At 32.4% G+C, this 10,668-nt stretch overlaps 1 long non-coding RNA gene across 1 annotated transcript; it reads left to right on the top strand.

The window, feature by feature from the left end:
• Positions 1-1,957: 1,957 nt before the first annotated feature.
• On the top strand, positions 1,958-3,194 carry LOC134247582 (uncharacterized). Its single transcript, XR_009987889.1, has 4 exons — positions 1,958-1,996; positions 2,422-2,485; positions 2,732-2,894; positions 3,124-3,194. It is a non-coding gene; the product is annotated as an uncharacterized LOC134247582 (long non-coding RNA).
• Positions 3,195-10,668: the final 7,474 nt, after the last annotated feature.

Below are 10,668 nucleotides of genomic sequence, written 5' to 3'. Positions count from 1 at the left end.
AACAATCTATTGGAATTCCCATGGGTACCAATTGCCCTCCGTTATTAGCAGACCTATTCTTGTATTCATATGAAGCAGAATTTGTGCAGAATCTTATACATGGAAAGAAAAAACACTTGCTGTGGCCTTCAACTCGACACATATGGATATATTGACGACGAATTGTCAATTAACAATGATAATTTCCATTCCTACGTAGATACGATATATTTTGGAGAGCTTGAGATAGAATGTACCTCGGAGTCTGACACATCTGTTTCATACTTGGATATTTTACTTGAAAAAAGACGCAAATGGTCATCTAACAACCAAGCTATATGATAAACGGGATGACTTTAAGTTTTCTATCGTCAACTTCCCTTACTTATGCAGCAATATACCCTCATCACCTAGGATACGGAGTGTATATATCTCAGTTGATTCGATACGCAAGAGAATGCTCTACGTATGAACAATTTCTAAAACGAGGTAAATTATTAAGAAACAAGTTGATGAAACAAGAATATCAGCAGTCTCAATATACTTTCATCACCTGCATACGGAGTTTATGTATCTCAGTCTATTTGATATCTTTGTTGATTTGATATGCAAGAGCATGTTGTATGTGAAAACAATTTTCAAAACAGGGTAAACTATTGACAAACAAGATGATGAAAGAAGAATATCAGCAGTCTCGTTTAAATTCTTCATTTCGTGAGTTCTATGTTTGATACAATGACCTTGTCAGCAGATACAATTTATCATTGAGTCAAATGCTGACGGACGTTTTTCATAGTAATTGTTCGTCCATTATTTATACATTGAATTGACAACGGATTTTTTTCCGCTATTACCCGATCATGACAAGGAGCACACAGCGGGTGTGACCGTTCAGCAAGGGATACTCACTCCTCTATGGCACCTGATCCCAACTCTGATGTTTTGGATGTCCTAGTTCGCTCTGCTCCTAATTGGTATTGTTTAATGTACTTTTGAGCTTCAACTATTCATTATATCTCCATATATTTCATTCTTTTGTAGGCCAATAAATGGACAAATGGTTACATGTAATCCCAAGTATCACTAAACACAAAGTTTATGTTCATTGTTTGGTCCAAATCGATAGACGCTGAGGATCCATGCATACAGTATTGGATAAAAGTCTTGTTGACCATAAAAAAAGTTTTATATAATTTAACAATAATGTGTTAGTTTATCTTTAGACCACGTGTCTGTAATAAAATATAAACATCTAGTAAAGCAGTAGGTTTTGTACATTCATTCATCCTATTGGACAATTGTTTTCAGTAAGCTACTAAATTTGCAAAATAATAAAAATAGTTGTATAAGGTAGATTCCTCGGACATGGATATCCACCTTTTGTACAAGAACGCGTTTATCCTATTGATCTTTATTAATAAAAGAACATTTGGTGAATTTTGCTATCATATCGTTTAAAAAGTAATGGATAATGCAATACTAGTACATGTATTCTAAAAAAAATCAAACAATAGACAACATTAAGAGGGTTTCATTTTTCTTCCCTCTTGTTTAAAAATAGCCAGAATGATTGTAGATTTAGTACAAATTGTTAGCAAAAGAAATTTCATAAAAATGTTCTTATTTGAATTTTACTTTCCTGTGTGTGTATTTGTTATCATGCATAAAAGGTTATCTTTGATAATCTGTTTTGAATAAAAATCCAAGGAAAAACTTATCATTTAAATTGTTGTTATTAATGACCACGTTAAACAGTTGCTTTTTAAAACTATCAGTTGCATCTGGCACATATTCCGAAAGTGTGCATGAAATAAAGTTTAAGCCCTCTTTCTGTATAAAGTGTTATAACTGTTTTAAAATTATGTAATTTGAAAGGCATAATACCATTGACAACAAAGCCATTTTGCAAAACAGCTTACATCTGTCACAGAAAGTTACTATAAAATAGGTATCTATAACCTGCTCTGATTTGATTCATTTTAGAGGAGCCAGAAGATACACCTCTGAACTATTACTGGTATGATTTAAATGTTGGTTTGCTTATATATTTATTTGCACCTAGAGTGAGCTTCATAAAATATGCCATTAAACCTGTACATTAATTTCTGAGTGTTAGTATAAAAACTATTTTCCATTCACCATAGAGTAAAGCCCAAATATTCAAACTAAAATATGTCTTTTTTTCACGTTGTTCGGTTTTTTTAATTGGAATGTACTGTATTTTTCATAAAATATTTTAAGGATTTATAGTTTCATTATCATATGATTATAATAACAAACGGGATAACTGAGTGGAGAATAAATATGCTTATTAATTTGTATACCATCATTAAAGCATATGTGAACCCTCATTTGATCTCTTGATTATGTGTTTTCATATCTTTTGTTAGGCCTTTACTTTCATTAATTTTATCTACACATCATTTATATTTTCAACCACAGAATAAAATCTAAGACTTCAAGATGAAATCCCTTATTTTGATCGCGTTGTGTGTATGTTTTTTTGGTATGTACGTTATATTTTTTACATCAAATATTACAAAATTATTATTGAAAGAAAGAACTAATGTTACCTAGATTCTTAAAAAGGGAAGAATGCATCTCTATTAAAAAGAAACAAAATCAATTGAATTGAGTACCTTGAAAGAAATAATGGTTTATATACCATATGTATAATGTTAGATACTCATAGCGTTCTTTATACAAAAAAAAAATAAAATAAAAACATTGTATGAATTTGAATATTTTCTAGCCTCTGCACAAGTTGTCATGGCAGGACACGGGTGTTACTGTTTTTTTTACAAAAACGAAACGTGCAGAAATTATTGCAGAAGTGAACTCAGTTGTAATGACGGAGAATGCGAGAATCATCCGTGTGTTTGCAAGTGTAGTGGTTGCAGAAATTAACTGAAAGGGTAAAACACTAATGATTTAATAAGAATTGATATTGTTTTTCTTTATGGTGCATATTAAAATACCTGGTATGTTATTTAGATATTTTAACTGAAATGAAGAGATAATTTCATTAAAAAATGAAAATATATTTATTCTGATCATCTCACTTCTAAAAAGTATTTTGAATTATATATGCTAATAGATTAGATGCCTGCAATTTTCAAAAAAAAATCCTTATTTCTATTTCAGAAAGAACGCAAAGAAAACTAAATGGCAATTGTCGCAATTAACTACTATAAAATTAAAGCATTCAGCACCAGTTATTCGTTTTTATTCTTATTTTAAAACTTACGAAAGACTGAAAACACGAAATAGTACAAATATATTATTTTATTAAGCATTGAAGGACTTCTCCATGATCCTTACCAGGAAGGCAGAGAAATAGCTTTTGGAATAGCAGACGACAAAATCATCATATATCTTTGGATTCCGAAATTTATTTTTAAAAAATGATTACTAAAACAGCGGGTTTCATTAATTGTTCTACCATGCTATTAACTTTCCTCCTACTAAAATATTAATAACAGTAAAGGATCACAGCCAAGACGGACCTCTCAAAACTTATAGGTGGGATAAGGTATCATGGAGGAGTGAGCATGCCTTGCCGACCGGTCACACCCGCCTTGTGCTTGAAATTCTTATTGACTATAGCTATGTAATTTTTAAAGATCAGGGGCCGGGTGTTTAAAGTAGGTATGGGGTAATCGTAATCGTGTAATCGTAATCGATTGTAATGATTACTTTTTTTTCAAGTAATTGACAGTAATCTGTAATCGAAGGTATTTTCGATTACTTGTCATTTTAATTTAATCGATTACAGCTAAAATGTCCAATGTAATTATGATTACTTTTTCGATTACTTTCAAATAATTTCTACATATGCAATATAAACTTTATACATGAAAGATAATTTGGAGAATCATTAATTTTCCAGTTAGTCACACACAAATATTATATATAAACAACGTGTGTGTTGAAATTTAACTTTTATAATCATAACGTGAATAATGTTCACAATAGAATTTGCAAGATAGCCATGCTGGTCTAGTCTTTTTCATATTTTCGATGGTGATAAACTTTGTCTGCCAACAGAAAATAATATAGCAAAAGTAAATGCAAATTTTTATGAAATATAACGTACATTGTACTAGCTAGGACCTAATGGAAAAATAAGAGGACTATGCATATAACATTTGCCACTGTTTTAAACTTACAACATTAGTTCCACGTTTTCATTCAAGATTTACATTGTACTTGTTTTATCAATGACTGTATTTTGAAAGAGAGTGGGTATTAAGTGTCACTGTGTTTATTTTGGCTAATTGGCTGGAACATCTCTAACAGCAGATAATGAGGTGTGATCTATAAACTACATGTTATTTTCAAATTAATAATTCTACCGCAGACTAACAATCTTATATAGAACAATTGATAGCAATTAAAACAATTATTTCAATATAGAAAGAAAAAGTGCTATTAGTATACTTAAAGGTGCATTGAGTTGACATGTTCATTGCCAAGAGCTCTAAATATTTTTTTCAGAATAACTCAAACAAAGGGGTTATTGTATATTATGTGTACTACCAACATGCAGAATGCCCAAGTACTTATAGATCACAGTTAATATTGTAAAAATACTGCAACAATCAAAAGTTTTGATATGGAGGTTCAAATCATAACTGTATGAATACATTCAAATTTTAGAGGATATCATCAAAATCACTACATAATATTTAAATATTTTTTCTGCTTTGATATTTGAGGATGGAAAAAATTGAAAGCAATCGACTATTAATTTATTACATTGTCTAAAGTTCTAAGTAATTAATTACAATAGATTAAAGGACAAACTGACTGTACTCGATTATTAATCGACAGGTCAGTGCAGTATACTAGTGTTTTCCCGCGGTTCGTAGTATAGCGGGAAAACATTGTATGATAGGAACATATTTTATTGGATATGCCTGTTTATGGTAGGCGTGGCCAAAGGAAGGCCAATGATAATGCAGTATTTTGCGAGGTGTTGGATCATTCTAAGCTAGTGCTCCGCAGAACACACACGTGTTTTTTTATATTTATATTCAAATGAATCGGTTGGGATAGTTTACGCTTCATAAACCCCGAATCGGTTTATAAAAAATCGACTTCGACCGAATACGTAATATCGCGAGAACCTCACAGTTATATAACTTACTACCGCTCTTTTGCGGGGGAGTCGAGATGTTTCTGAATCTCGCAAGATTTCTCGGGCACATGGCATTGTTTACAGTAGTGACTATCGAATAATTCGAACGATTTTATGTCGAAAGCACGATGTATTGCCAAGGATTGAACTCCAAATAGTAGATTGTCAAATAAGGAAAGTTTAGAATATTTTATCAGGTTTAAAATGTGACGATTTTCAATGAAAATTAAATGAGAAAACTCCGCTTAGTTAAAAATATCGTTTATTAGCTCCTCTCAGAAATTGACAAATTAATATGGCTGATTCGGTGATTGTTTAGCAAGATATTCCACCAGGGTTTTTACTAATCTGTCCTTATAAATTCTACAATTATAAATTCTGATCGATCTTCCATTGTATGCAATATCACAGTTGCCCTGATCCAACAGACGTTTCCCACCTCCTTTGCGAAAGAGTTACACTAAGTTAAGTAATCGCGATATCAAGTATTCAAATAATTTCGATAATTCAAATCAAACATTAATCTGCTCTATGCAAAAAACATATCTACTAGAAGTGTGGTCTGGAGTGTCGGGTCCTAATAAATCTCTTACAAGTTTGGTTGATTGATGTCGCTAATTTTCACAATTCATATTTTGCGTCAGCCATGATTTGACGTGAACCCAAGTGAAATACTGTTACGACACCTAGACTGGCTTGCCTGTCTGATCCTCGATTTCGTACTGCCAGTCTAGGAACAGCGAGTTTGTGTTATAGAGACAAGCGACTGGATGATCGAGACTATACAAATAATGACGAAAAAGTAGTAGCATATAATGAAAAGAAGTATAATGAAAAGAAGTATAATGAAAAGTAGTATAAAGAAAAGTAGTATAATGAAAAGTAATATAATGAAAAGTAGTATCATGAAAAGTAGTAGCATATAATGACAAAATACCATCATATAATGAAAAAGTACCATCATATAATGACAAAGTACCAGCATATAATGACAAAATACCATCATATAATGACGAAGTTCCAGCATATAATGACAAAATATCATCATATAATAACAAAATACCATCATATAATGACAAAGTACCAGCATATAATGTAAGTTCTACACATAAGACAGTTACGGCGTTCCATACATCTGTGAGATATTTGGATATGGTATTTTACGTGAAAAGGACGTTAATAGTAACCTACAAGTATATCCTGATTACCTGCATATTGGGTTAATGCTTCTAAGGATCGATATGCAAGAGCATGCTCTACATATGAATACGTTTGAACAAATTCTAAATGAGGCAAACTATTGACCAAGAAATTGATGAAATATGGATATTAACAGTCTATTTTGAAGTCATTATTACGAAACATGTTTTCAATACAATGATCTTGTCAGTACTTAAAACATATTCTTACTAGTTTCAATCTCTCAAAGCATGCCTGTTTCAATTTACACATGTCTTAGGTCTTTGTAGTCATGACCAGAAACCTTCAGCATACTCATCCGTAACATTATCTCAAAGACACTGAGGATTATCATTTCCCATGATATACTATTATCTAAATATTTTACAATCTTCCTTTGGGTGTTTTCATCCGTTTTTGGAATAGAAAGATCTCACAATATCTAAGTTATTGCAAATATAGGTGAAGGAAAAGTTCTGTATACTTTCTTTTCTTCAAAGTCTGATTTATTTTTATAAGCTTATTTGTTGGTGTGTTGTTATGTGCAGAAAATTACTCTGAGGACCTGTATTTGAACTTACTCTTCAGGGAATCTGCTTATATTTCCCTAGTGCAATTTGAACATAAAAGATATCATTGGTAGTCCTTCATTTTGGAGTATGTACATGTTTTATATTACCACTTGAAATATATGATCATGACAAGGGCACATGGTGGATATGACCGGTAGACATGGGATGCTCACTCCACTCTGGCACCTGATTCCACCTCTGAAGTTTGGAGTCCGTGTTTGCTCTGCTCCTGTTTTTGTATTGTTTTATGGATTTTTGATCTTGAGTACTGTTCGTTATTTCTATATGTTTCATGAAAACTAATAAAACATGGTTGCAGCCCTTTCTTCTCTTCATCATAATAAAATGACACCTTGTTCTTTGATTCCATATTTTTATTTTTGATATTACTTTCGGATATGAAAAGTGGCATCTTTGATCATCCATCAAGCAAGTTTATCAAACTTGTCTTCTGTTTTGATTAAACACTTGGTTTTAAATAAACGGAAGACAAATCTACCATCTTTTCTATAAGACACTTGTAATGAATTAAGGAACCTTTCTGATAGAAATATTATTATTTTTCCCTTTGTTAGAATTGTATAAAATCCTATGATGAAGAAATGCTTAAGGTCTCAACAATGTCTTTTAGTGTAAATCTAAAATGTTCAGATATCATGTAGCACACAGCATCGATATTTTGTGGTGTCCCCACAAATTTCAATAGACCAGTTTCACTATTATATTTCAAAACTCCTTTTATTCCTTTTGTTTTATTGAATTCATGTGAAAATAATACAGCGTTAAATGTTATTCTCTAAACATATTACAATGATATCTTTAATATGGGTCCTTCAGCAATTTATACGAAAAGTACAGATTTCATAAAGTCTTGGGAGAGAACACTTATATTTTTCTCCTCAGTGTAGTGACCATGCTTACTTAAAATGGAATTTCTAGGCGAGAAAAATAGACAAAACCATGCTGTTTTCTGTGATTAGGGGATCTTTGATAAAAATTTTCAAAGATGAAAGAATAACGTAAATAAAATTAAATTAATTACGATATACAGTATATTGCAACACTTATTGAACGATCCTTGTAGGTCCCTTTGAGAATTGGTTATTTATGTCTTCGTGATCAAACGTAAAGGATTTAAAATCCTACCCCTTATTTTGATGACTGCTATTCCCTATACAAAAGTCACAATATATACATCACACATAACAATATATGAAACATATGGAAATAATGAACAGAATTCAAGATCAAAGGTCCATAAAACAATACAAAACAGGAGCAGAGCAACACGGACCTCCAAAACATCAGAGGTAGGATCAGGTGCCATGGAGGAGTGAGCATCCCCTGCCTACTGGTTACACCCGCCGTGTGCTCCTTGTCATAATTAGGAAATAACGGAAAAATCCCTCGTCAATTCAGTGTATAAATAATGGACTAATAATAAGTATGAAAACGCCAGTCAGCATTTGACTCAATGATACGTTGTACATGTATTTTCTGACAAGGTCATTGTATCGACCATAGAATTACAAAATGATGACTTTAAACGAGACAGCTGAAATTCTTGTTTCATCAACTTGTTTGTCAATAATTTACCTTGTTTTAGAAATTGTTCATACGTAGGGCATGCTCTTTCGTATCGAATCAACTGAGATATATACACTCTGTATGCAGGTGATGAAGGTATATTGCTGCATAAGTAAGGGAAGTTAACTAAAGAAAAGTCATCACGTTTATCATAGAGCTTGGTTGTTAGATTGCCATTAATTTCTTTTTCAATTAAAGTATGCAAATAAATGAAACAGATGTGTCAGACTCCGTGGTATCTTTTATCTCAAGCTTTCTAAGATATATCGTATCGACACAACAAGAGGCCCACGGGCCTTATAGGTCACCTGAGTATCATGTAACAACTTTCCAACAATTGAATTTGGATCGAATTTTAAAATAGAGGCCATGAAATTCCCAATTTTGAAAGAGGTACCATTCCTTATCATAATTATAAACTTAGCATGCTTACTCTATTTACTTAATACCCAGAGGTAGATCAGAATAACAAAGAGAAAATGCACTTCCACTTTATAACCAGTTGTGCACCCCACCCCAAAGGAAGCACTGACCCCGGAGCCACATATTTCAAAATTTTGGAAATTTTATCATAGTTTTTAAAAAAATTTTGGAAATTTTATCACAGATTTTATTTCATCATATATGGCTGATTGATATTCAAAGAGCAGATTTCAAAGCATTAATTCATTTTCGGACTATGTAACCCCCCCCCCCTTCCGGTAGCCCTGACACTGGGGGCATGAAATTAACCATTTTGCTAGATGCACCTTTCTTCCTCAGAAATATAAGTACTTGGATCATTAGCATAATACCCAGGAGCATAGGAAAAGATTTTCAATGAATTAATGTATTTTCACTACATAATCAAAGGAGCCCTCCCCCATCTACACCGAATGGCAAAAACCCTGACACTGGGGCCATGAAATTCACAAATTTGGTTGAGGCATTATAACTTCACACTAAATAAGTTTATTTAATACCCACGAGCAGAGAAGAAGATTTTAAAAGACTTAATGCATTTTCACAATATCTTCAATAGAGCCCCACCCTAACACTAGAACTCTTGACCCTGGGACCATTAAATTCATAATTTTGAAAGAGGCACTCTTACTCATCATAACTATGTACTTAATTAGTTTATTTAATACCCAGGAGCAGAGGAGAAGATTTTGAAAGAATTAATGCATTTTCATTATATAATCAATAAAGCCCCGCCCTAACACCAGAACCCTTAATCCTGGGGCCATAAAATTCACAATTTTGGTAGAGGCACTCTTACTCATCATAACTATGTACTTAGTTAGTTTATTTAATAGCCATTCTCTGTAACCACTTAAACTTCGCTGCCACGCATGGTCACCGATTTTGATGAAACTTCACCCATGCTTAGTACTTGACACCAGAAACAAATATCAAACAAAATTTCGTTGCTATGTGTCTCGGTTGCTATGGCAACAGCCGGAAAAGTTTGAAAAATCGAGATTTTTTAGCCACTTTAAATCTTGACTGTGGCTTAATAAAAACTAGAAAAAGCAAACAAACCATTCTCACAAAAAACATGACACCTTGATGTCACTTATACTGTAAAGAAACTGTTTAGAATATATCTCTAAGTAAGTGGTAACCAAGGGTACATTTGGAATACATTTAAAATGCTGAAATATGCTGAAAAAAACTCCGTATTCACTAATGGTACATGTAGATGTTACATGCTCAAACTCAATCAACGACGTAAGAAAAACAATGAAAATGTTTGACCTTCAGTATATAAGTAGAAGCAATATTATTCTATAAATAACTTTTATGGTTGCTATGGTAACACAGTGTAACCATGCAAAACCAGTAACAAAGATTGGGTTAATGCTACTGTCTTGAGGAAAACTTGAAAATTCAAGACTGGCAAATATGCATCCTTAGGACCCTGCAACACCAAAACCATAAGAAAAATTGGGTATAATTGCTACTTTGCAGTGTTACCATGGAAACAAAGTACCAGTGCTTAAAAGTGAATTATTTTTCGCTGCATTAAGAATTAAATTGCTATTTAATCAAGAAAGAAATTAAAGGACTAAGCTTGAATAGTACTTATCTGTTACAACTGAAGTTGAATATCATATATTGATAAAATTTGATGAAGAAAACAACACTGTTGCTATGGTTACCAAGAAGGGAAAATGTTCGATTTTGTTAACTTTATATCAATATTAAACCCTGTGTGCCAATTTTTTT

Source organism: Saccostrea cucullata, unplaced genomic scaffold (assembly GCF_032062105.1).
Source record: "Saccostrea cucullata isolate Sc308-1 unplaced genomic scaffold, CSIRO_AGI_Scuc_v1 ctg13966, whole genome shotgun sequence".
Classification (NCBI taxonomy): domain Eukaryota; kingdom Metazoa; phylum Mollusca; class Bivalvia; order Ostreida; family Ostreidae; genus Saccostrea; species Saccostrea cuccullata.
Note: the sequence above shows the minus strand (reverse complement) of the source record. Positions and strands in the feature narration are given on the sequence as shown.